This window comes from Tursiops truncatus, chromosome 21 (genome assembly GCF_011762595.2).
Source record: "Tursiops truncatus isolate mTurTru1 chromosome 21, mTurTru1.mat.Y, whole genome shotgun sequence".
NCBI classification, from domain to species: Eukaryota; Metazoa; Chordata; class Mammalia; order Artiodactyla; family Delphinidae; genus Tursiops; species Tursiops truncatus.
In genome coordinates this window covers 3,095,962-3,123,319 of record NC_047054.1, presented here as the reverse complement: position 1 = coordinate 3,123,319, position 27,358 = coordinate 3,095,962, and positions in this window count along the sequence as shown.

The window sequence follows — 27,358 nt, the reverse complement described above, 5'->3', positions numbered from 1 at the left end:
ATATTGGATTCCATAACTTTCACAAACACTCTTATAAATCACATTTTGTGATAACTCATATTTAAAAACAAAATAGTACCCTCAGAGAACCTTGATTAGGAATACTTGGTGTCTCTCCCACACTTCCTGAAGAACTAATGTCCCTCCAGAAGAGAACAAACCTACCACTATGTTTTTAAAAATAGAATACGTCTCTAAACTCCATAATAATTATAGCATAGTAATACTAATGACAAGCACAACAACTTATATTTAGTCAGTCTTTTCTACTTGCCAGGTATTTTATATGGGATATCTCACGTTAATCCTTACAGTAACTCTGCGATTAGCTACTATTATTCCCCACTGGTCAGTGAGAAGTCTGAGGCACAGGAGGGCTAAGCAACTTGACCAGGGTCATACTAAGAAGTAGCAGAGTCAAAACTAAAAATGCCTCAAGTTGAGCAGCAATAACGTGTTGACCAAGATAAACGTGCACCACCTCATGCTTTTCATAAACCTGGTTTTCATTTCATGTGGGCCATGAGAGCAAAAAGACCATGTCTCATCTTTGATGGCAAGCACTCTATCAGCATAGGAAGTAAAGTCTCTGGTGAATATCTTCGGAGCTATTCAAGATAAAAAGTAGCTGGTTCACAACACGTCATAGTTTGCCACACTCCTTCTCTCACTCCATCCAGTGTCTTCCAGACACTTCCTTCTCTCACTCCATCCAGGGAGAGATCAAACTCCTCTGAAGAAGTGAAGAAACTGGCTCAGCCCACTCCAGATAAAATGAAGCTAATTTATTTGTTTGTTTAGTTTAAATTTTTATTGGAGTACAGTGGCTTTACACTACTGTGTCAGTTTCTGCTGTCCAGCAAAGTGAATCAGTTATACGTATACATATATCCCCTCTTTTTTGGATTTCCTTCCCATTTAGGTCACCACAGGGCACTGAGTAGAGTTCCCTGTGCTATACAGTAGGTTCTCATTAGTTATCTATTTTATACATAGTAGTGTATATATATCAATCCCAATCACCCAATTCATCCCACACCAGTCTCCCCTTGGTATCCATAAGTTTGGTCTCTATATCTATGTCTCTACTTCTGCTTTGCAAATAAGTTCATCAGTAACATCTTTCTAGATTTCCACATATAAGCGATATTATACAATATCTGTTTTTCTCTTTCTGACTTACTTCACTCTGTATGACAGTCTCTAGGTCTATCCATGTCTCTGCAAATGGCACTATTTTGTTCCTTTTTATGGCTGAGTAATATTCCATTGTATATATGTGCCACATCTTCTTTATCGATCCTTCTGTTATGGACATTTAGGTTGCTAATTTAAACTGCAATACTTAGTTGATGATTTAAAATGAAAGATAATCTCAGACAGCAGAAAAGCCCACTGAGGTCAATGTATTCATACAATTACTTATGAAATTTAATAATGTTTATTTGTTTACATTAAGTGCTATACTTTAAGGTAGCTTAAATTAAAAATAATGGGGCTTCCCTGGCGGCGCAGTGGTTGAGAGTCCACCTGCCGATGCAGGGGACACGGGTTCGTGCCCCGGCCAGGGGGATCCCACGTGCCACGGAGCGGCTGGGCCCGTGAGCCATGGCCGCTGAGCCTGCGCGTCTGGAGCCTGTGCTCCGCAACGGGAGAGGCCACGGCAGTGAGAGGCCCGCGTACCTCCAAAAAAAAAAAAAAAAAAAATAATGGAGACAACTAAGTTTGGGAAACTGTTGAAATGAACACTGAGATGAAACTAAATATATATTCTGAAATAATATGTATGTTTCCCAGAGAAGCCACAACACTGGCTTCATTTATTTTAGCAACTCTATATAAAAGAAAACTGAACCTCCTATGCAAATAATCTAATAAATAAAATATATTATTGAATTCCTAAAAAAATATACTGAATTCCTAGGAGAAATCTACCTATCCTTGATATTATGGCAATTCAAGAATTTCTCACAAGTTTGCCAATAAAGAATTGCATTGTAAAATAAGTAGCTCTAAATTTCAGTTTGGTTATATTTAAAACTGGGATTAAAAACTCCATCTCACAGGTTTCTTTAGAGGATTCAACACAGTGAGGCGTGTAAAGTACTAAGCATAAGACTTGGTTCATAGCAAGAGCCCAAGAAAAAGCAGTTACAAGATCATAAATCAAAATAAACACTCCAGCATTCTCAACTGTTTTTATATTATATTGTTATTTAAACTGACAGTAAAATTCAGCAAAAGATTTTCTTCTATGAATCAATATTGATTGAATTTAAGTACCTAGAGACCACTGGGTTAGCACTTTCCAGTCCAAAGGCTGAATGCAATAAAGGAATGTACCTATAAAGGGAGTCCTCCTTAAGACCCTTTCTTGATGAATCAATGTGCTGTAATCAGTGCCAAAAACTTCTTTTAGCATTTCCATTGCATATGCTGAAATGTCACATTTCTTTGCTAATTCCATCAATATTTTTACCTAAAAAATCAGTATTTCAAAAAAAAGCACTAGATATTACTTTTCCTCGGAAATAATTGTTTATTTTGCTCCTACTCAATGGCAATATGGCTCCATTTACCACTTAAGGATTGCCCTTTAGAACTAGTGAGAGAGTTCTTAAAATTGTGTGTGAAGACTATGTTGCTGTGTGCTGCAGGAAGTGAATTAGAACAGGTTGGGATATGCCTTAAAAGACAGCATCTGTATTTTTCTGTGTGTGTTGTTTACTGCTGATTCTCACTATCAAAGCTACTCTTACATTTTGTGTTTCCTTTGCAAAAAAATGAAAAGCCAAATATAAAGGAACAAACAAAAAATAAACCTTGCATTATTACTATTTATCATGGAAATAATTGCTAATTGTATAAATCTTGAAATTTTTAATTCTCGTTGAATACAAATTTTTCACTTGAATGGACAAGTCTTTGATAGCAGTTATCAGTGGTGAGCTACTATTATATTCCAGTTTTCTGCAAGGTACACTTTTTTTCTCGTGTCAGGGGTTGTCAAAGCGTTTGGATCTCCCTTGTAATCTCAAATGCCAATGATGAATACAAAAGTACCAAAATTCTGTCAACAACTATATTATTAGTATAATTGTGCAAAGTGCCCAGGTCATTAGAGTTGTCAAGAAGTAGTTAATGAATAAATGTATGAAAGAGGAGAGAAAGAAAAGAAGGAAAAAAATAAAGAAGAGAAAGAGAGGGAGGGAGGGAGGGAGGGAGGGAGGGAAGGAAGGAAGGAAGGAAGGAAGGAAGGAAGGAAGGAAGGAAGGAAGGAAGGAAGGAAGGAAGATTTGAGTACATACTGTAATATTTGCAGAACAAAAGAAGTGTAAATGACATATTTGATGCCCCCAAAGAGATGAGAATACAAGTAGTAAGTTTGTAAGTATGTGTGAAAGAATAAATACTAAAACAAGGTAAGTCAATCATCAAAAGCTGAAAAGGCTATATATAAATACTACTGGAGTTCAGAGAAAATAGCCAAGAATGTTGAATATTTCATATATATTTGTTATTTTATTATGGAGTCCCATGATACTATCACATTCTTCACTAATATAATTTACAAAAAATGTCTGATTGTCCAAGCATCAAGTATTTGCTAAGGGTATCAATGTCCTCTTAAAATATATACAAGCTCCTGGAATTTGGTTAGCAAGCCAGATACTGTACTAAAGACTACAGTTATATCAAGGTGAAGACTTCTCTATGATTGAAAATATAGATTTCATTGGAAAGAAGCAGCAGCTGTGCTCCTGAGGTTACAGCACTTTGTTGCAGAAAGAATATCAATAGAGTGTTTATGAAATAACAAGGGAACATCACATCGCAAAGAGCAATGAAAGCATCTTTAAAAAAAAATCTGTATAATAAACATGCCTAGATGGTCATGGTTCTGGCAGATCACTACAGAGGAAATATTAGAAAAAAATCTCATGCGCATACATTTTTCATGAAAAGTTCTATATTATACATCACAGTTGCAAATCTGCCCTCTGAAGTTTTCAGCTTCTTAATGACACCAGAGATTTAGAGCACAGGGTGGAGTCAGACTGACATGTGACTGATGAGGTGGAAGTGTGAGTCGGAGAGCCATTGAACACAGAGAATTTTCCCAATGTATCATAATTACAGAAACACCTGTGCTTAAGGGTTTGTGCTGATTCAGAGAAAATACATGGAACTTAATGGTCTGCAAGATCCTTCATCTCGGACTCATGGCAGTTGAGAGTAAAGGATACAGTTGCATTTAAAAATGATGTTAAGACACTAGTTTTTATCCTTCCAGGAGATGATGCCTCCATTACCTGAAAATGTTTGTCTCATGTGACAGTGGGAAACTGGATAGTGAAACACCACTGAAGTGTTCTAGGAGCATTTTCTGGAAAATGATGCAGAGATGTAAGGTCACAAACTACTGAGCTTTATGGAGCAGTCAAAGCTGAATTATTCTTTATCTTTATAAACTCAATAATTGATTGAAAAAAATTAATGCAACTGCATATTCTGTGCAAAATAACATGATTTAAGAATAGAGTCATTTTTTAAGTTGTAATTCTTACTCCAATGTACTCTGTGCTCTTAACCACCTGTTAAAACTTCTGGGGGAGTGCTTAGGGGAGGAGTGGCGGGGTGAGAGTTATAATAGTTTATAAGTATTTGCCTTTAAAAAAAAAAGAGTGTAGGGCTTCCCTGGTGGCGCAGTGGTTGAGAGTCCGCCTGCCGATGCAGGGGACACGGGTTCGTGCCCCGGTCCGGGAAGATCCCACATGCCGCGGATAGGCTGGGCCCGTGAGCCATGGCCGCTGAGCCTCCGCGTCCGGAGCCTGTGCTCCGCAACGGGAGAGGCCACAGCAGTGAGAGGCCCGCGTACCGCAAAACAAAAAAAAAAGTGTAAAAAGAGTTCAAAAAAATTTAAAATATGTGTAGACTGTGATTTGAGAAGGTAAGAAAAGAACAGTATATGACAAAATATGTTCATTAGGAGGAAAACAAAGTTCAATATTTATAAGAAGTAATTAATATTTCTTTAAATAAGTGAAAGCAAAGTAAATTCAGTAGATAATAATAAATATAAAATATAAAATAATTCAGTGTATCAGATCAAGGTATTTTTCGGTTACATTATTATGTTCCCCTCTAAATATTTAATCGGTAATGAAAGACAGTGTTCTTTGGATGAATACTATGTCTGAAATTATTTATAACAAGATTTGCAGCAGTATACCCGTATCTTGAGCAATGTCTTTATATGAATTCTTTTCCTGGAATATTCTAGTGTAAAAACAATGAATAAAAATTGCAAATACAACACATTTTTATATCTTTTTATATCATTATAAAAATAGCATGTTTATTTTTGAAAATCAGTATGATAGAAAGGAAAATGTGAAAAGCAATAAAAATTGCTCAAAACCTCATAAGGCAGATATATCTACAATCAATATTGTGGTAAAGTGCTTTTAGAAAATTTATCATACAGTATTATTACAATAGAAAAATTTAAATCACACTCTGCTTTATATATTTAGGATCAATGCTCTATGAATCTTCTTCAGACTTTATGTACTTATTGAATAATGTGTACCACAGAGAGTATTTGAATAAAGACACAAACTTATTTTTGAATTTAAATATGAATACTATTATTTACATACGAGCAATTAAACAGGAAGACTGCTCATTTAAGTTACATTTAAATGACTGTTACATTTAAATGTAACTCATTTAAATGAGTTACAGCCCATCAGTAGAGAAATAAAGTAATACTGTGAACAAAATTCGTAGCCTGAATGCTCTTTGCAGGAGGCTCAGAGAAGAAACTAAGTGTGTGGAACTCTGACATATGCTCTCAGGTGTTCTCCACACGGATCCAGGAGTGGCAGCTCCACGTGCCTGTTAAAGCCTTGGACTCCTGGGCTTGAGTTTTGGGGTTCAAATCCTAGCTCTGGTGCTAACCAGATGGAGGTGAGTTTGTGCAGTGAGAGTTTCTTATCCAACTCTCAACAGTTGTTCAGAATACTGGGATTTCAGTGAACTTACTGACCTAACTTCAGTTTTGTCATCTATAAAATGGATTGTGGATTACATGAGTTAGCGTTTGTATTGGATTTAGAACACTGATAGGCACATGGTAAGTACTATGCAGACATTATTTTTAAACTGATAGCTTACTTTACTGCTTATTTTATACATGAGGGATTTGAGACTTAGAGAGGTAGGTTTTTCTATTTGCTCATTATAAAGGTCTATGGCATAAAGTCCGTTTTTCTGTCAAATATTTTTCATTTTCTCAAGTTTTTATTAAAAAACATATCCTGGGGACTTCCCTGGTGGCGCAACGGTTAAGAATCCTCCTGCCAATGCAGGGAACACAGGTTCGAGCCCTGGTCCGGGAAGATCCCACATGCCGCAGAGCAACTAAGCCCGTGTGCCACAACTACTGAGCCTGTGCTCTAGAGCCCGCGAGCCACAACTACTGAGCCCACATGCCACAACTACTGAAGGCCGCGCGCCTAGAGCCCATGCTCTGCAACAAGAGAAGCCACCGCGATGAGAAGCCTGCGCACCGCAACGAGGAGTAGCCCCCGCACGCTGCAACTAGAGAAAGCCCGTGCGCAGCAACGGAGACCCAACACAGCCAAAAATAAATAGATTTATTTAAAAAAAACGTATCCTGCATTTTTCAAGAAACTAAGCTTTTAATTACATTTTTTTCTAGCTCTAGAATCACAATAGCAAAGCCATCCAAATAAATAAATTGTGACTTTCCATGAATTAGGTATACTTTTTTAGTGGTAATGTTCTTTCTTAAATCATTCACCTACCTTCCCTAACCATGACCCTCATCTCTTGAATGACTGATTGTATGACATGGATTAATTTACTCAACATTGTAGAGCTGCAATTTTTTTCATGTGTAAAGAGTAATAGGGATACTTGTCTTTGAAAGTGACATTAATGATGAAATCGTGTACCAAAATGCCTAGCACATAATAGGCTTTCAACAAATGTTAGTTCCCTGCTCTTCTGTCACATGACAACCATACTCCAGAGACATGAGCCCAGGAAAACTGCATTTTAAATTATTGTAGAAAGTAGATGAAAGACACATGAAAAGTAAAACCAGCTACAAATAGACAGCTGAATTAAATTCTCTAGTGAAAAAGAAGACATCAAATTTTTATTACGGTCAGAAACCACAATTTAAAATAAGCCCAGATTCTGTCATACTTAATGATACAGTGTCATCCTTAAAATTAGTAAATAACTTTTAAACACAATTATTTAATAACATCCATTCCATATCACAAATACTTCATATGTTTTATACACTGCTAAAACGTTTAACTATGACAATCAAATTCACTTGAATTTTTCAATGTTAGGTTAGTAACACAGAACATAGAGGTTGGAAAAACTACCAACCGCTAGAGCTTGTAGAAGACAAGGAACATCCCAGGCGGATACTGGACGAGGTCAGGAGAAACAGACAAGAATCTAAAGAGAACCTGAGGGAGAAGGAGAGCCTTCGACTTGTGATACAGAGCTATCCCAGAGCGGAGATCTTCAACGTCAGATCTAGTTTTGTTGCATCTAGCACATTGTGAACTCTCAAAACTACTAAAGAAACTTGAAATATTTTTGACCTAACTAATGTGTGTAATCAAATAAAAACACCTGTTCCCAAATGTGTCAACAGCACCTTTGCTACTAAGAATTATTTATGAGGTCCTTTGTGAATCTTGGTTACAAAATTTAATTTAAAATGGGCACTTCCATCCAAATTTTAGAACAGTGTTAAAATCTCTTAAAATACAGGACATTAGCCATGTCGCTTTTATTGTAATATTAGGTTATGCATTAACTTGTTTTTTTTGGATCTGGTTTCCATCAAATAATGTATTAAATTATATGATAATTTTCTTCTCAAATGACAATCATTATGTAAGAACAAATAGGCCATATTACTAGGAATATTTGGAAAATGGTGGGAAGTTTTCTATTGCTATGATATCTAGCTGTACTGAAATTTTTAAAAATATATCTCTAAATTTAATATTTTATTAAATGAAGAAATTACATTTCATTATCACAAATACAGTCTAAAGCACTAAAATTTTAAATTGGTGAACATAAGGCTTGATGTACAGGGAAAAGCCAAAATTTACTGACTTTATGAATTAGATACGTCTTATATGTAATTTAATTTCCATGTCCTTTAGACAGTGAACTGTGAGCAACTGTAAATAAAAAGTAACATCTGGACCTATCAGCTGCATTGAAGGAACACTTCTCTGGACAGATGTCTTAAGATTGCTCCAGCAGTATTTGTTGAAAGCCATTCCTCAACCTTTGTTCTGGGTACAGTTGTGTGCATACATCTATGTGCACAAGCAAGTGTTCTCACACACGTGTGTGCCTGTGAGTGTTCATGAAAGAGGGACGAGAGAGAAGGGAGCAGGGAGGGAGAACACACTAAAACTCTTCTGGCATTTTTAAAATTAAGGTTATTGATACATTTGCCAGAAACAAATTAACATTTTTTTTTCTCAATTGGCCCACTTGACAATGTTACATTTATATGTCAGTTATTATCACTTCTAATAATTGATATTTTAAACATCTACAGTAATTTAGCCTGAAGCATAGTGTTTTAAACTAATTATTTATAGCCAGTATTCCTGGTACCACACAGGTGTCAGAGATTGTAAATTTTAAAAAATCATGTGATATTCTCTTGGTTCATATATATAGATTTGCTACCATTAAATAAGTTCATGGAGGTAGGAACAGATTTTAATTGATGGGTGCTTTATATCTTAATGGTATAATTTACAGTGTTAACAAATGCATACAAGCACATGCTAATTTATATTAATGTAAGTTCTTCAAAACTAGGAACTCAGTATCTGTTGTGTGAAAGTTAAATTTATGGGACACTGTGGCAAAGATGCTTATACTTAGATATGAACTCAAAACAAGTTTGTTAATATGAATTAAACTAATTGCATAATTTGACATGTAGCAACCTGATGAAATGTAATATTTTTAAACATTAACTCTTAGGTTCTACAGCTGTACAATATGACTATATTATACACTCAATTACTAATTTGTCCTGGAGGTTAAAAAAAAAATGCATGGGCCACAAAACAAGTGAGGTATTTGTAGACAAATTTTTTTTTTTTTTTTCTTAAGAGTTCATTAACCAAATGGTACTCAGGCTCTGGTGTCTTAATTAGAGCGAATGGAGTTACTCTCTGTGCTAAGAAGACTTAAATGTTTATCTTGGTACAGATACAATCAACCCTTTGTTAAAAAATCGTTTTTCGAATCATTTCATAATCTTCTACCTACTCTATTTAAGTCTCTGACGAAAGTCTGTTTTCTTTTTTCTGGAGTCTAACAGGTTTACATTTTCCAAATAAGAAAACGATGTACCTAAGCTCCATACATGACATCTCCCATATCATCCATAAAAGTGATATACATCTTCTTATAGAGATATTCGGCAAACAATTTCCACAAATCACCTTTATTATGGGGAATAAAACAGATGTACAACTCCCCCTTTCAGATGTCAGATTTATACAAAGGAAACAATGTAATCCCAAGCATAATATTAAAAGAGCATTAGTTTTGGTGATGTTTCACTCAGTAGATATGACATCTATTATAAACATATTTTTAAGTCCTTTAAAAAACTGACTCGTCAAAATTAGGAAAGTGTCTTAGCACAGATATATAGGAGACGTTCCCTACTCAGCTTGTATCACATTTAGGAAGTTACAGTTAACATCCCATGAACAACAAAAGAAGGATAAAGAGGGAATTTAATCACTCTGTCTTGCATTTACGTTTTGTAAACTCTTCCATTGCCTGAGATTACCCAGGACATCAATATTATAACAATGGAAACAATCAGCCTGATACTTCTTTTTTACTTCAAGTGAGCACAGTATATTTCCTTCTGGAGCCATGTGAGGAACAAGGCTTAATTTATGACAAATTCCCCAGCTTCGTTCCTTCAGCTTTCTCCTTTCAAGGTCAATGACCCTTAATCTGAGTATTCTATTTATCTATGTATTTTTACTTCTACACAGTGAAGTGATGTACATATGAATGAATGAAGTATGATTAGGTACGAAAAAGGGAATTGTTAAACTAACTCCAAGACATAATTCTCCACATTCCTTGAAGCCTTCTCATAGGTCAAAATGCAGTTCTTTGCTTTCATGTAATTCACTCTAATTCCTCAGTGGAAGGAAAAAAAGTCTTCAGTGCATTCTCAGATGAAGCACAATGAGAAGCATAAATACGGGTAACGTGTAGTGGTAGAAGGAAATATATATGTGACTACATATTTCCAACTGTTCGGCATTTAATTCCATTAATTTATCCTCCTATTGCATGTGTCTTGTAACCTATAATGTAAGAATTTGCAACTGGTGAAGCCATGGAGAAAGACAGAAGTTACTAACAGCATGGTATAAAATATCAAAAATAATAGAGAATAGAGTAAAATACAAAGAAAAATTATGATCTTTTTAAATAGAAAGTGACCAGTATCCTCTCATTTTGTGCATTTCATGAAAAGATAAAACTAATATATGCAGTTTGGAAGAGAGAAAAATTACTTACTCCTAGTTATTATGTAACGTGTCTAGACAGGTAGATGTGGATAGGTAAATGATAGAGGTATATACACACTTATAGCATATTCACATATATATGCAATCAAACTTATTTTAAACAGTTTTTTGGGATCATTTCATAATCTACTAATTCTGTTCAAATCTCTGATAAAAGGCAGAGATTGTGGGTTGCTCATTTCCCCAGAATCAGACAGTTTTCTATTCTCCAAATAAGAGAAAAACGCGCCTCAGGTCCATACGTGACATCTCCCGTGCCACCCACAAAGATGATGCACATCTTCTTGTGAAGATGTTCAGCAAGCAAGTCTCAGAAATTACCTTTGTTACCGAGAACTGTGTGTATATAATACATATGTACATACACACACCCCACACAGACACACACAGATGTACACATACATAATAATATTTTACTTTTAAAGTAAGCTCAGATGCTTGTTAAATTATTAGAGCAACTTAGCGCTTATTTGCTGTGTTATAAAGTAATGCTGAGAAGGAAAATTAATTGTGGGTTTTATCTTCGTGAAAGGTTCCAGGCTGGGCAGATTATCATTACCTACGCCGTTGATAAAATAAAAGGCGGCACTCACCTCCTCTAACAGAATATTAGGATGGTAGATAGTTCTTTACTGAAGAAATTCAAATTATAATATATCAAAATAATTCAAAATAGAATTTAATATAGTTTATAAATAAGTTAAGAAAAAACAAGCTTAGAAATTTGACAGGGCATTTCGGGTCCTCAGTTCAGTCATTTTCACAATAAGTGCACCTCTGAACAGGAGATGGAAGTTTACATGTCAGAACAAAAGAGTGTTATCAACTCCAGTTGGTGGGACCCATCTGCCCTACTCTCCTTTCTCCATCCAGGAGCTGACGGCCCCCATCCTCTACAGGCCTTCACACCCACCCAAACAGAACCAGGCTGTGTTTACACCAAACACATGCTCATTTTCTCCAGCTGCTGCAGTTACCTGGGCAACAGGACACAGGGACCCCGGCTCCGTGTCCCAGGAACACCAAAGTGAAAGAGGCCGGGAATGCTGTACCTTATTTTCCCCCTCTCTCTTCATGATTTATACCTGCTCTCTCCTTTAAACAAAATACTCTATTTTTCCACTAACTCAAGCTTCCTTCTCGTGCTCCCGCTACTTCAGCACACCCTTTCCTGTACCCACCAAGATCCTTTAAGCACACTTTCCCCCATTTTCACTGTTCCTTGAAAGTAACCTCATTATTGAACACATCTTACCGTTGTCATCTGTCCTTTGTGTTCCACTACACTCCCAGATGACTTACTGTCATTTTTGTGTCGCCTCTTGTCCAGCACACTCTGACACTTACATAGTAAGGCACCACTAAATGGTTTGAGCTTTCAAAAATCAGTGAAGTACAAACAAAGACAGCAGAGCTCTACCAGAGGAGACCTGACAAAACTCCTTGCTTTCCTGCAAGGAGTTGAAGACTGTCACCAGTAGGAAGTCAATGAAGACATCACAATAACCAGCCCCTAAAATGTTCTCTAGTAGTACTCAGGTGTGCATCTAGGTCTTGTGACTCCTGAAGCTTATAAAATTGGGGAGTAGATTCTTTAAGAATTATAGTAAAAAATTATGAATACAGGAAAGTCCATGGCCATCCCAGGAAGGGCTCTTGCAAGACACTTTGAAACTTGAGCTTTGTAAATTCATAAAATCTGTGACAGCTACCATCAGGTCGGGCCTGGCGTGAGCGGGAGTTCAGCTATAGTTTCACAGCCAGCAGTTTCCTTCCAGTGGCGTGTGTGATACTAACACAAGAGATCTGAAGGCAGACTTGAATAAGCAAGACAGACAGAAAGGAGCAACTCTGCAGAAGCTTCAACTCACACACATGGTGGAGAATGAAAAGGGAACAGTCTGGAAGGAAGCATGCCATCATTTGGGAGAAAATTGTGCTACTATCTGTATAATTGGAGGCAATTTGTTTTACTCCTCTGAACCTCCATTATTATAATCCTAATGCTAAGCAATAAACAGCATTTCCTATGTTCCAGGTACTACTCTAAGGAAATACTGACATAAATTAACATATGTAAAGATTTTCACCTCCATTCTACAATTGAGGAAACCGAGGCATGTGGAGTTCAGTTACATGTTGAGGTCATACACCTAGTAAGTGGCAAAGTCCAGAATCAAGCACAGTCTCTGCCCACTGATTTGGCTTCACTGTACATACAGTCACCTTCATCTATAAAATGAGATTACAGCTACTCGCCTAACTGTCAGGGACACAGTCCGGTTCCTGCATGCTAGTGTCTTCCTTAGGTGGGGCACCTAGGAGCAGAGTCAGGGGCACATGGGTTACTGATGGGACACTCCAGGAAAAACCTGTGAGCCAGGGAGGAAAGTGGGCTGGATGAGGACATAGAGCTAAGGTGTGGTCCCGGGTAAAACGTAGCTTTAGCCTGAACTACAGGCAGATCAGGAGCAGAAATCATCCCCTGAGATTTGACATGCTCACCCCTACCCTCATCCCCACACCTAGGGCAAGGAGGTGCAGGTTGGTGGGTTTTTTTTTAATCTCCTCCTCTCAGTACCTCATAGGCTGCCCCCCGCATCAGTTGAGGAGGGGTGGAGAGAGCAAGGTTTGTATCCTCCCAGGCTAAATAAGCACGTACTCCAGAAGAGGTGGGCAGTGAGCCTCAGCTAGCCAATGCTCGCGGTACCTGGAGAAAGGGGATCTAGGCGAACCCCTACTGCATCTAAAACAGTTCTTAACACAGGATAGCCATTCAATAAATACTTGTTATCAATTATCAGTATGATTGATCTGTTAAGGGGTGGAAAGAGAAACAAAGTCCTATGTTTTCAATTTTGGCAGAATGTTCTAATGTAGCATAAACACAAAAAGGAATTAATTGATTAAAGATATTACCATATATCGAGTGGAGTGTGATATGTACTATATGTCCCAAAACAAATTAACATGTACATGATTACTATGGGTGTTCCTGCTGCCTAAGTACAGAATTATAATGATGATCTTAATGCACAGATTTTGGAACTTATTTATCTAGTTTACTTTCTACCAGAGATTACTCCATTTGAGTAGAGTGACAAAAAAATCATTGCTTTCATATAAAACATCCTAAAAATACTTAAATTACAATAAAAAAAAGCAGTACGTGATCTCGTTTCAAAAACTGTGGAAGAAGGAGGAGATAATATTTGGCCTACGTATGTTTTACCAATCAGTCTGAAAGAAAACTTGGAGGGACCTTTGAATCTCCTACAGGATAGATTTTCATAGGGATTTTTTAAAAAAAGAGTCATGTAAATGCTTCTAACTAAAAAGTAAGACTCCTGGGGCTTCCCTGGTGGCACAGTGGTTGAGAGTCTGCCTGTCGATGCAGGGGACACAGGTTCGTGCCCGGGTCTGGGAAGATCCCACATGCCGCGGAACGGCTGGGCCCGTGAGCCATGACCGCTGAGCCTGCGCGTCCGGAGCCTGTGCTCCGCAGCGGGAGAGGCCACGAAAGTGAGAGGGCCGCGTACCACACACACAAAAAAGTAAGACTCCTTCAAACTCTGTTGTGGCTGATACATTCTCCAGTGCATCCAGAAGAAGCAACTATCCTACGTGAAAGAGTGGGTGCAGGCGCAAGGGAATTATTTTTGTTTCTCTAAGTAGGACAAAGAGATAAGTAAAATGAAGCGGAAGAGTGGTAAAACCACCAATTACGTGGGTTAGAAAATCCACGGCAATGTTCGATGCTGTGGCCCCATCTTCACAGGAGTCTGCATTCGCTGCTTGCCATTTTAGAAGTAAATGGACGACTCCCAGCAGCAGTTGAAGAGGGAGGCAGAGCAAACACTGCCCACTGCTTTCATCATAACAGCGCCCCCACTCTGATGGGCGAGGTCATAACCCATCTGGGAAGCACAGTACTTGAAACCACGAGACAACTGCAAGCAATCAGCTCTAATGACCAAAAGAGCGTGGAAGCAAAACATGTTACCCTAATTGTTTCTAGTAAAATTCAGGTCAGGGGTGAACTTATTTTTTAAGCATTGGATTCATAAAATGTACATATTTGTGTTATCTCACTTCCTAAAAGCCTACTACTAATTGATAGATCACCAATTACGATTTTTATAGCTAAACCCATCATGCATTGAAATGGACATACAGTTTTCAGTGAAATCACTCGCTCCTACCCAGTAACAGCACTGTGGCAAATTTCCAGGGATATTTTGCAACAGAATCAGAATAAAAGCCCAGCACACAGTTCACCCCCATGCCTTACCGCACAGTTAACCTCAGAGTTGAAAAACCCTCCAAGTCAAATTGCTTTCAATATTTTGCTTAAAACTGACTTGGGTCTGTATAATATGGGATAAGAATGTCAGCCAAACTAACATATTGCATTTAATAGGGACTCTTCCATTTTGATGTTGCTTTGGTTTTTTGACCTATTGGATTAAAGATATATCCAGGCTTTTGCAGGAGAGCCCACAATAATTCAAAGTATTGTGCTAATTTATATATCAAAAATACATATATCTTCTTGAATATTACCAATAATGAAAGATTTGAATTCTGAGATCTTAAAAATAGCAAATGCCTACGTATAAATAATTGATCATACAGGAATGTAACTAAACAGACATACGTGGATTCATCAACCTCCAGTTGTTCTCATTTCCTACCATTGCCACTCAAGAGAGCATGTAGCTTTCAAATACTGATGATATTCCTCAAAGTTGGCTAAGAGGATCTTACTTCTGTGCATTCAGAAACTACACTTGAGCATTTACTATGTGTTCCATCTTCTGGCAAGCACGGGATGTAGGAAAATATAAAATCTGGGCCCTTGATACAAGGAATCCATAAACTCATTGGAGAAAAAAAAGACATGGTATTAAATAGCAGCTTAAGTTAATTGATAAAGTGTGTCACGAAAAGAAAGGTTATGGCAATTAAGATTATGTGAGGAAAAAACATTATCCATGGTCTCATAATAATTTATTGAATTGAGCAAGATTTAGGGCAGGCCTGGAGGATTAGTAGGAAAAGTTTTACTGAAAATTACTCAACAGTAATTGTTGAGTGGTGGTGTTATCATTCAAGGCAGGCGGGATTGAAGACAGGATTATAAATTCCCACTCATTAACTCATTCCAGTATTTAATAATACTTGCCATACCAAAAAAATTCAAAAGCAGGCATAAACGAAACAATGAAAAGAGCAATCATATTCCCAATCAACTATTTTTTCATATATACTTTGAGAATTTAAAGTAATTGGCTTAGTTCACCTTAAAACAAACATTTACAGTATTGAGAAAAAAATGTTAAATCATCTTAATTCACTTCTTAATTAAAAAATGCTTTCTATGTCACGCATCCTAAGGATCTGAGATCATGCCTCATCCTCCTCCAGACCTGTGAACAAATTCTAGGGTGTCCTATAGACCTCTCTATTCCACATTGCACAGTAGTCACTGCCCAACATAAAGGTGGTAAACAGTTGACCGAATGAGCAAGATAGTAAGTGTCATATTTTATTTTACCGACAGAAGTCTACCTTGCATGAAACTGCTCTTCAAGTGAATCCTTCCTTGATACTCTGTGCCTTCAGTTGTATGGAAATCACATGGGAAATATAGTTAACTTATCTTCCTGACTTTCTAATTAGCACAATACATGCTTTTTCAAATATGAATAAATATAAGTAAATACACATTGCAAAGCCCCTCAAAAGGACCAGAAAGAAACATCATCTATGTAAATCAAAAAAAGATACAGAGGAAAGTCAGTGCTTCAGCAGGGAGACTATATCTTCTAGGAGACAGGACGGCACGCAGGAATGAACAGATTCAGATGATAAAGTCTGAACGGGTAAGAGTCACATCAGATCTTCGGAAAGCTCCACTGGCCCCCTAACATCCATCCTGTCACATATCTGGCTGGAAAAGTTATGCACTTGGTCTAATTCGGATATGGGTTGCTAGCTCTCATCTGAACCAGGAAGAATTTTATGAACTTAATCTTACAAATTTAGAACGTGACTACAGAGGGACAGACAACACAGAACATTCAGACACCAATACACAAATATTCCCTTATCAACCGCCCCACATGAACACAGTCAAGGCTCAAGTGCTTTCCTCAACCTGGAGCTGCTGAGCTAGAACAGAGGTCATTTACTGAGATGTCTCAAGTTGCCTAAGGGTGAACTGACCCTTAGACCAACTGCGAAACTTAAACTGCACTATCAAAACAAGGTAAAAGATACACGGGGGACCATTTCAGTGCACTGTTGGAATAACACTTACCGCATAAACATTTTTAAACTGGCTTCTTTAGAGATATAAACTATAACTTAGGGCTACTTAAGAACTGTGACATTGTTTCACGCTGGGAATCAGAGTAAATGAGGTACACCTCTCTCCCAGTAAAATGTTTCTGAAAAAATAAATAATCATAAAATACAACTGTATATATGAACCACAAAAAATAATACTTGTTTATATATCAGCGTTAGCTTTTGAGATTAAAAAATAAAATATTTGTATTTCTCATGTAACTTTGTTCACATCAAAAACTCATGTTCCTAGAGAAAATGATTTATTTACTGGGCAAATCAAAAACAAAACAAAACCCCAAAACTACAGAAGAAATTTTAAGAGAGTTTAAATCCCAAGCATACAATAATTGCTTTGAACGTGGAACTCCCACTAGATCAGCTCTTCTTAGAGTGTAGTCCACAAACTATCACTGGTCTACTACAAAATATGGACGGAAATGGAGAGTAATCATTTAAAAACTTTTAAAGCAATCTGATCTTGCAGTGACACCCAGGCATGTGGTTTCTTATATTACCAAAATTATAGGCTGTAAAGAATTGGAAAAAAAACAACAACAACTGGTACTCCATCACAGATATTTTGAGATACACTGCTCAAGGTTATTTCTTCCCAAGAAATATTTTCTCTATGGATTAAAAAAAAATCCTCCTCTTGTTTAAGAAACACGCACATACACTAAATGACCATGCCAATATAGTCATAACTTCTATTATGAAGATATGATGCATCTGATGATATTAACACAAAATCATGGATTCTAAGACCATTTTTTGTCCTGGTACAATCCTTCTGGGTACACATACCAAATTTAAACAAGAAAGGAAATAATCTCACATATGTGACATCTGGAAGTAGGGCAGCATGAGCATGTAAATCATAGGCTCAAAGTTCTTTTATCTGTCTACTATGCCATCCACAAGAAAGCAGTTCTTGAGATGTTGTTGCTCTACCCATCTCTTCCTCATAGAAAAAGGGGTGTCTCCTTCCGTATGCCCTGTCTTAAAGCAGAAAACTTACCGTGACATTTTCAATCCAACTTCCCTTTATTTTGCATTGCCCAGAATTGTTATGTGTTCATAACTAAGCCAACCGGTGCCAAGGGGACCGGAATTGTCATGTTTCTTTCATGCTAATAGGGATCCACGCACCTTCTGGCTGGGAAAGAGGCCATCCATTCATGAAAGATGTTAAAAATTTAAATTTTTAAAAAGGGTTCTTACAGAGAGAAAGGAAAATGACAGTGAGGTATGCCACCAACCTAAGTTCTAGAATGACATTTAAATATAGGGGTCAGAGAATATTTCCTCAGGGGGTATGTATGTGATAACAACCGAAAAGGGACCAAGAACAAGTTCTGAGGAGAACAGATATTTTGGTATTGGGAGAGGAGGAAGACCTAGCAATGAAAACTGAAAAGCTATCTACCCAGTCAAAGCTTTAGTGTTATGGAAATAATGGAAGAAATTTTTTAAAAGATGGGAGTAGTTGACTGTGCTAAAAATTAATAAGAGGTCAAGTAGGATGGCCACTGACACTTTTATTAAATTATAGTTAGTAAAAGAAAGTCATGAGGGATTTTAGGGTGAAGAGGTCCGTGGAAAGGGGGCACAAAACCAAAATGGAGTTTGTAAAAGTATGAATAGGACATTAGAAAAAAGAAGCCAAAAGGCTTGCAACATATGGGAGTCAAACCCAATACACAGGAGAAAACCTGCCAGGAACTTATGGATGGCAGAGCAGTGCCCGCCCCCACAAGATGGCCGTGTCCTAATTCCTGGAACATGTACGTGGCAAAAAGGAGTTTGTGATGTAATTAAATAAGTATCTTGAGAGAGCAAGATAATCCTAGATTATCCAAATGGGGCATTCTATACTCTGATTTTTTAAGCTAGTGCTGTATTACTATTTTTTTTTTTTTACTTTTCGTTCATTTTTTTAAAATAAACAAAAAGACAGTTCACCCATTTCTCCCATCCCTTCATCCCCTGCCTCTTGCAACTACCAAACTGTCCACTGTGTCTATGAGGTTGGTTTTGTATTATTTAAATTTAAATGAATAAAATATGTCAGTAAGATAGATTCATTCAAGTCACATAAAATAGATTTTTTTTAAAGCAGTATACATTTGTAGGGACAAGTGACATTAGTAATGTAAATAGGTGGGAAAACATGTATGTCAAATATTAGGGCCTACAAAAGTTAGTTCAAATATACATGAATTTAGTGATCATTTTTTTTCAAGGTAATTTGAAATCACCGGTATTTACAAAGTCTCAGTAAAACCTGATCATGTCTGTATAGGTATAATTGAAAAGTTAAAGTTCATTTCTTATGGATTAAATTAATTACACAGTTTTATTCTGATTTATATTAGAATCAGAATTGGTAAATAATTTTTACCAAGCGTATTATATTATAAGCAATATTGAAATTTTAATTGTTCTTTGTGAGTCCAGCCTTCTTGTTTTACACATTTAACTCTCATAAATCTACTAATCTTTTGCTGTGCGTACTGGTTAAGATAAATGCCAAATTCTTTATCTTAATAGGATTAAGATTTCCTTCTCTTTCACGTCTAGTCCAAAATGATGTTCCTGCATGATACAGTGACTCTGGCCCCTCTACTGTGACACTTCTGTCTCCGAAGCAAGAAAACACATTCAATGTCTTTAGTAAGGAATTAATTGAGACAGAAACTGAAATGTGATTAAAACCAAAAATCACCAGTTAGTTTCAATCTCAAAGAACTTAAAGACACAGAAACTTAATACACATATATAGTGTCGAGTATGGATGCGTTAAATACACACTCCAAGTGCTATCTAGCATTACAGTTTGTTAGGGCGAAAGTAAAAGCAATGAGCTTTCAATAGTGACAAGCTAACATAGCAATTTTTATCATTTTATTGAATTGACAGGTATTTTTTTGCAATGACTAAATCAATCAATCTGTTATTTTGGTATTAGTTGTAAACAGACTGGAAAGACTTACATTCAAAGGAAAATTTTCAGTGCAATTCTGCGAGGTAAAAGTTACTACAATTTTATTAAAGATGACATTATGATAAAAACAGCTTAGGCAATTTATCCAAGGTCAAGGTATAAAACATGAAATATATACACATGATAAGTGACTCTTATCCACAGACTGTTATGATTAAAGTAATACTATTTATTTTCCCAAATATAGTCAGTTGATCTATCTTTTTTGCTTCTTTCTTAATTTAGAGATTAAGGAAATATAATCACTTCCCTTGTCTCTTTAATGCCACTTTTTTTCATGGGTGTAGCTCTACTCTTCTTATTTATATCCCACAAAGTATGCTAACACTACTGTCATTTCAATTATTTTTACAGAATAATCTTTTTTCCCACTATGGTCTTCTTAATGTGCTCTCATTTTCAAAATTCCCTCAACAGTGAACATTTTCAGTTAGATTTCAGTGGTAACAAAAATTGTCAATGATGAACTGAAAGTTAACAAAAAAGATTCACAAAATGCTAAAAGAAACACTCATCATTTTATGTTTTCTAATTCTTTTTAAATTGTAAATGAAGTTGTAAGAGAACCTATGTCTTTGGTGTTGAGTCAACTGTTTATTTCTAAAAACTGTCACAGAGGTACCTCAGCCTGTTTAATATTGAACAGATTATAGTCCTCCCTCTGTATCTGCAGCAGATTGGTTTCAGGACCCCCGTGGATACCAAAATTCCTGGATGCTCAAGTCCCTTACAGAGGGCCCTGCATATCCGCAGACTTGGAAACCGTGGATATGGAGAGCCAACGGTACTACAGTAGCACTGATTCAGCTTTTATTCGTATCAAGATATTAAGTCTGACCCCAAGCTCCTACTTCAACTGGGGTGTCCATAAATAATACTGACTCTTGTTTTCAACAATGCCTCGTGGTATACATTGCTCCACAGTCTGATTAAACCTGGCGCTCTTTGCAAACACTACTGGGTACATGCCCCCAGAGGGAGTATACTATAGCTACTGACTATGAGCTGGGGAGAGAGGGAGCCCCATCTTCTGGGCCACATGTGTCCAGAGTGGAGTTTCCACCAGTCTGAGCTAGGGGTTGGTGGGCAAGGCAACACGTTGTGTCTCAAGTGCCAGAATCGCACTGTTTTTATTGAGATTTATTAGGTTTTCTTGAAAAAACGCTTCTGCACTTGCTGGATGCCCTCAGGACAATCTCCAGACACTTCAGATGGTTTTTGTTTTTATAATTTCCACCAGTTATGGTTGTTTCACTGAGGAGTGATCTTGCAGAGTTCCTCAGGATGCCGTTCCAAGTACATATTTTTTTATATAAAACTTATATAATTTATTTTCAGATAAATTTACAAGTGTTGCTCTATCACGTCCTGAAACACAGCAAAGCCACAATCTTCCCTTGAGGGTAGATGGTTAAGAGCCGAGTTAGTGTCTGGGTTTCATCAAACAACCCAGATGACTCCAGGGTACCAGCCTGAGTAAGATGCCATCCCCCCAACACAGTGCATACTTCAGTTGCAAGAAGCTGGATGAAATTGTGCTTTGTCAGGACCTGCTCTGGGAGGGCTATCCCACTCCCCAACAAGTTTGGTATCTTTTGGCAAATAAGCAGAACTAATATACACTTATGGTGATGGTTTGTGTGTACGGTGTAAGACCATCACCAAGCCATCCCTCATCACGAACATAGCACCCACCTCCTCAAACATTCACTAAATCTCTAAGTAATTCCATTTTAAGCCATTTGTTATTATTATTTTGATTCTTTTTATTGACTCTACCCACTATTCAGCTTGGATCATTATTCAACAAAATGCCTACAATTCGTAAATAATAATAGTAACCACAATAGCTAAACTCCTCCCCTCAACCCTTAGGCTCCAATTATATAGCAAAAAAGTCACAGAGAACGATCATGATTGAGAAAGGGCCTTAAATACCCGCTTCTCCCCCCTAATTTTTCCCAAGACAAATTATGACAGCAAAGCTCTATTTCTCCTAAAGTGATCCCAATTATATGGCTCAGTAAGAGGGGACATATTGTCAATATAAAGATCCTGTGCTTCACAGCAAGCTCCCCAACGCTTAATAGTGCCCCACACATAATGGACTCGTTATACGTTTGCCGTTTAGGTTAATAAATGAGTGTATGGCTGTTTAGTAAAATCTGCTTCAACACCAGAGAAGTCGAAAAGCATGGCACCTGCATTTTAAAAACTTAGAGGAATCTCTTCTTGCTGTTTAACCCAGAACCACCTGAAATGAATAAAGAGCAGACTTGAATGACGCCTTCCTTTCGTAAAGCAGGATCCTGCCTGGGTGGTAAATAAAAGAAACCTGGGCAGACTCCACTCGTGCTCTAAGCTGACTGAGGGAAGACTGAGGGAAGAGGGAGGATAGATGCAGGGTAGATGGGGGTAATATCAAGATTTCAACAGCGGATCTAAAACCAATGGCAACACAGGTAGAAGTTCAGTTAGAAATGGTACAGTGCATTTCGGCCATTTCTTAGCAACCGGGCCCCTCAAGCACTACTCACCATTGCGTTGACTGGCTCTCCATCACGGTGACCACGGCAGGCAAGGTATGTGAGCACGACTTCAGCTACCTGGGGGAAGCTCTGATGTGACATCAGAACTTATTTCTGCAACTGTCTGGAAAAATCCATACTTGACTTTTTCCCATCTTCTCCAGCTGTAGAATATCTGCATTGGCAAAATAAAAGCAGAATAAAAATGAGTATTCTTTCTTTTTCTCATATTGGCCTGAGCTATTTAAGTACCTTAAAAAAAACAATTTCTGAAACATATCATTATAGTTTCCTACATCGTGGTGAGCGCATGGAAAATACTCCTAATAGACAAATCAAAAGACATACGAGCGGAAATGAAGGCACATGCCCTACAAAGTCCGTGCGTTGAAGTCCTAACTCCCAGGACCTTAAAGTTGGAACCGTATTTGGAGACACAGCCTTTAAAGAGATGATTACGTTAAAATGGGATCCCTGAAGTGGACCCTACTCCAGTATGATTGGTACCCTTATAAGAAGAGGAGATTAGGACACACACACACACACACACACACACACACACACACACACACGGAAGATAACAGAAAGGCACAGTCAGAAGGCAGCCACCTGCAAGCAAAGGAAGGAGGACTCAGAAGAAACCAAGTCTGTCGATACCTTGATCTCAGAGTTCTAGCTTCCAGAATGATAAGAAAATTGAATTCTGTTGTTTAAATTACCCAGTATGTGGTATTTTGGTACGGAAGCCCTGGCAAACTAATATACTTCCAATGTTTGCCTCTGAAACGGAGGTACTGGTCCACAATCCTTTCTATTTTCAAAATTCTCGGAATTGGACATTTAAAAGATTTAAAAATAATTTAGAACGTGTGCCATTTATCATGTCAATCACCAGCAGTGGACCGGGGGTAATAGCATGTGATCAACCTCATGAGGATTCTGCAGAGAAATGTGTGAATATTCCTACTAAAGTTGAAACATAAAATACAAAGAATGTCTCATCAGCTCCAGTCAGGATTTGATACAAAATGACTGGTGGCAAACTAAAATAACCAAGAATTAACGTGGAACACACTCTATTCCTGAGACAAAACATTAGAATTGGGTAGAACTAATTAATAAGTAAAGGTAGTATTCTATATTGACTGCCTTATTTTATAATTTTATAAGGTGAATATTTAATGATTTGTTGATCTGTTTTTCAGTCCAAGTCTGTATTTCAAAAAACCAGTCAGGGGCTTCCCTGGTGGCGCAGTGGTTGAGAGTCCGCCTGCCGATGCAGGAGACACGGGTTCGTGCCCCGGTCCGGGAAGATCCCAAATGCCGCAGAGCGGCTGGGCCCGTGAGCCATGGCCGCTGAGCCTGCGCGTCCGGAGCCTGTGCTCGGCAACGGGAGAGGCCACGACAGTGAGAGGCCCGCGTACCGCAAAAAAAAAAAAAAAAAAAAAAAGTCAGTACATCCCTGATTAACAGCTACTTTGCTGATATAAGAGAATCCAAGTGATTTTCCTACCTCCCCCCACCCCCCAGCCCCCCGCAAACCTATATCTCTGGAAATGCAGATGTACCTGGACAAAGTATACTCACCAGAACTTCAAGTAAATTCAGGTGGTCCTCCAACTTAGAAAACATTTCTCCTCCTTGTTAGACTCAATTCTCAATGCCTGGTTACTCTTCAGTTATAGATCGGCTTGTAAGTTTTGTTGTTATTGTTTTTAAAGTTCATTACCCTTACATTCTGAAGAGCAAAAGTGATCTAGCTGTCATAGTAAGGAGGCCATCAGGATGGATTCTAAATATCCACTGGATACTTATCGCCAGTTAACGCGCTTATATTGCCCAGTGATGATACTTCCCTCTACTGACCAGAAATATGTTAGAAGAGAAAATTGTATGCATGTCCCAGTGAAGCACCAACACTTCTTATCCAACTCAAGCTCCTTTCAATCACCTTGTTGGCCTAAATCCTTCTGATACAGAAAATCTAGGGTGTAATTCTGCCCATTGTGGTGCTGTCAGGGATTATTCCTCAGACTTCTTGTGGACCACTGAAAATCACTGCACCTGTTAACTCACGGACATAGACTGAGTTCAGAAGAATCTGTGATCAGCCCTGCAGAAACGTCCAATCTAAATCCCTAGATTGGTTGGCTTCTCTCCTTACGCTGGAAGTTCCAGCCAAGGAAGGAAAAATATATAACCAGTGATCTCTTTCTTTTATGAAACTTTTTCTCTTTAAGACAACATGGTTTTGTAATTGGATACAGACCATTGTATTGGGTTGAATATTGTCCCCCCAAAATTCATGTCTGCCTGGATTCTTAATATTGTGGAAATTGTGTCTTAGCATATGTAATTAGTTAAGATGATGTTACACTGGATAGGGTGGGCCCTAAATTCAACACCTGGTGTACTTACAAGAAGGTGTCCTTATAAGAAGGCCAAGTCAAGTCTCAGACACACATGAAGAGAAGTCCAGGTGTAGAAAGGCGGGTATAGGGGGCTTCCCTGGTGGCACAGTGGTTAAGAATCCGCCTGCCAATGCAGGGGACACGGGTTCGAGCCCTGGTCCGGAAAGATCCCGCATGCCGCGGGGCAACTAAGCCCGTGCGCCACAACTACTGAGCCTGCGCTCTATACCCCTCGGGCCACAACTACTGAAGCCCATGGGCTTAGAGCCCGGGCTCTGTAACAAGAGAAGCCACCACAGTGAGAAGCCTGCACACCGCAACGAAAACCCAACGCAGCCAAAAATAAATAAATTAAAAAAAAAAATGCAGGTACAAGCCAACGAACTCCAAAGATGACCGCTAGAAGCTAGGGGAAACACATGGAAATGGGAGAGAATATACATTTCTATAGCTTTAAGCAATCTTGTTTGTGAAACTTTCTTACAGAAGCCCTAGGGAGCTAACAGAACCATAAGTAATCTCATCAGAGGAAATATTCCTTGAAGATAGCACCAATCAATGTTGGACTGAAATACAGTGAAACACCTTTGGGTTTTCATAGAATTTTCAACAACTTTAGTACGTCAATAATTGTAGGACGATGAGAAAAACCTGGTCAATGCAGTATCAGCCCCCAGTTTTTAGAAAAAGCAGTGCCTGGTTAAGAAGGAGATTCTTACTACACCTTCAACTGTGCAAAGCCTCTACTCAGCTGTGCTATATCACCTAGTCTGTTCTAATCCCTGGTTCTCGACTGGAGCCACTAAATCTTGCCCTGGTTACTTTGGGGAGTATTATTTTGCTTATTCACAGATTTAGGATTAAAACCAATCCCAAAGGTTTAGAATAAGAAAAGAAATCAGGTAGTATGCTCTTTGCATAAGATATAAGAGGATGCTATGAAATAGGTATAATTAATACAGTTTTCCATTATATTACTCAATTGAGGAACATGGGAATTTTTACTAAAATAATATTTTTATTCTTCTTAGAACTTAATTTCTTTCAATAAATCAAAATACAAATGGCACTAAAATACAATGCCTTCTCAGTTTTAAAGGTATTTGCATCTTACTAGTCAAATAGAAAATTTGGACTTACAGCAACACAATTTCTGCTTTCTTCTCAAAATACATTTAGAGTTTATTCTGTGAGAACTCTTTTTACATAACTCCTAAAATGTTTTGAGAACGTGAAAACATTAGCCAACCCAAGAGCCCATTTTCCATCACGAAATACTCAACACAAATTATGCCAAACCTCAACCCTAAATTTATCCTTCAGTACAAGCAACAGAAACACAGGTTTCATTACGAAAATGTGGTTATTACTAATTCGCAATTCATTGCCTTTTCAATGGATTTGTTTTCAGTAGCCCTACTGAAATCTTAGAGAACTTTTTTTCAACTTAAAAATTATTTAGCAGCTTGTCACTTTAATTTTAAAGTGATTATATATGTCTATGCCATGTAACTAATGATTATTCAAAACAGTATTTAAAACACATGTCCTTATTTTTTAAAGAATAGTGTTAACTATTAGAGTTGCTGCACACACAAGCCAGTTTTTCATTCTTGAAAATGTACCCTTTGACAAAGCACACAGGATATTAAGAAAGAATATGGGCAAGAAGATGGCGTTTTGTTTTTTGTTTTTGATTTTTTAAAGAGGAAATGCAGTGGCTCTATCTACCCCAGAAAAAAATACCTCTTATATGATGAGATAGAGCTTTCAAGGAGTCAAATTTCAGATGAGGATGTTGTTATGATCAATAAAACTTTATTAACGGTTCCTGAACCAAAACCTCATTAAAGACAGGAACACCTCTTGTGGGTTCTGTCGATGGCATTGCCCTTTTGAGAGTCATGAGGCACAGGCGGCTTCCTGTCTCCGAAGCCTGCCTTGGCATTCCATCCCCTGCATGTGTGAATGAAACACAATAGGCATTTGCTGTAATAGGCTTCTTAGGTAAAGTCCACTGACATTTCCAGTCAATCAAACCACAAACAAATGGCCTTGGAATATTAATGATCCTTCTGCTGAATACACATTTTCATTTAAAGTAGAAAAGAACATGCAGTTGTCCCATTCTATGTTTGTTCCCTTGACAGTACCTGTTAGGAGTATAATTTAATTCTACACGAGCAGTATTTTGCCATGTTGTGTATTACCAGTAACCCAAAACTGCAGTGTTGATATATAAAAGGAAATATTCTGAAAAAGATCAAGTTCACAACATCTTCGATTTATTCCTGGCTTAAAACTGAAGTTTAGAGCAGTCACAATTTTCATAACCAGGAACATGTGCAAAATAGGTAAAAATGAAGGGGAGAAAAAGACATATAAATGATACCAAGAACT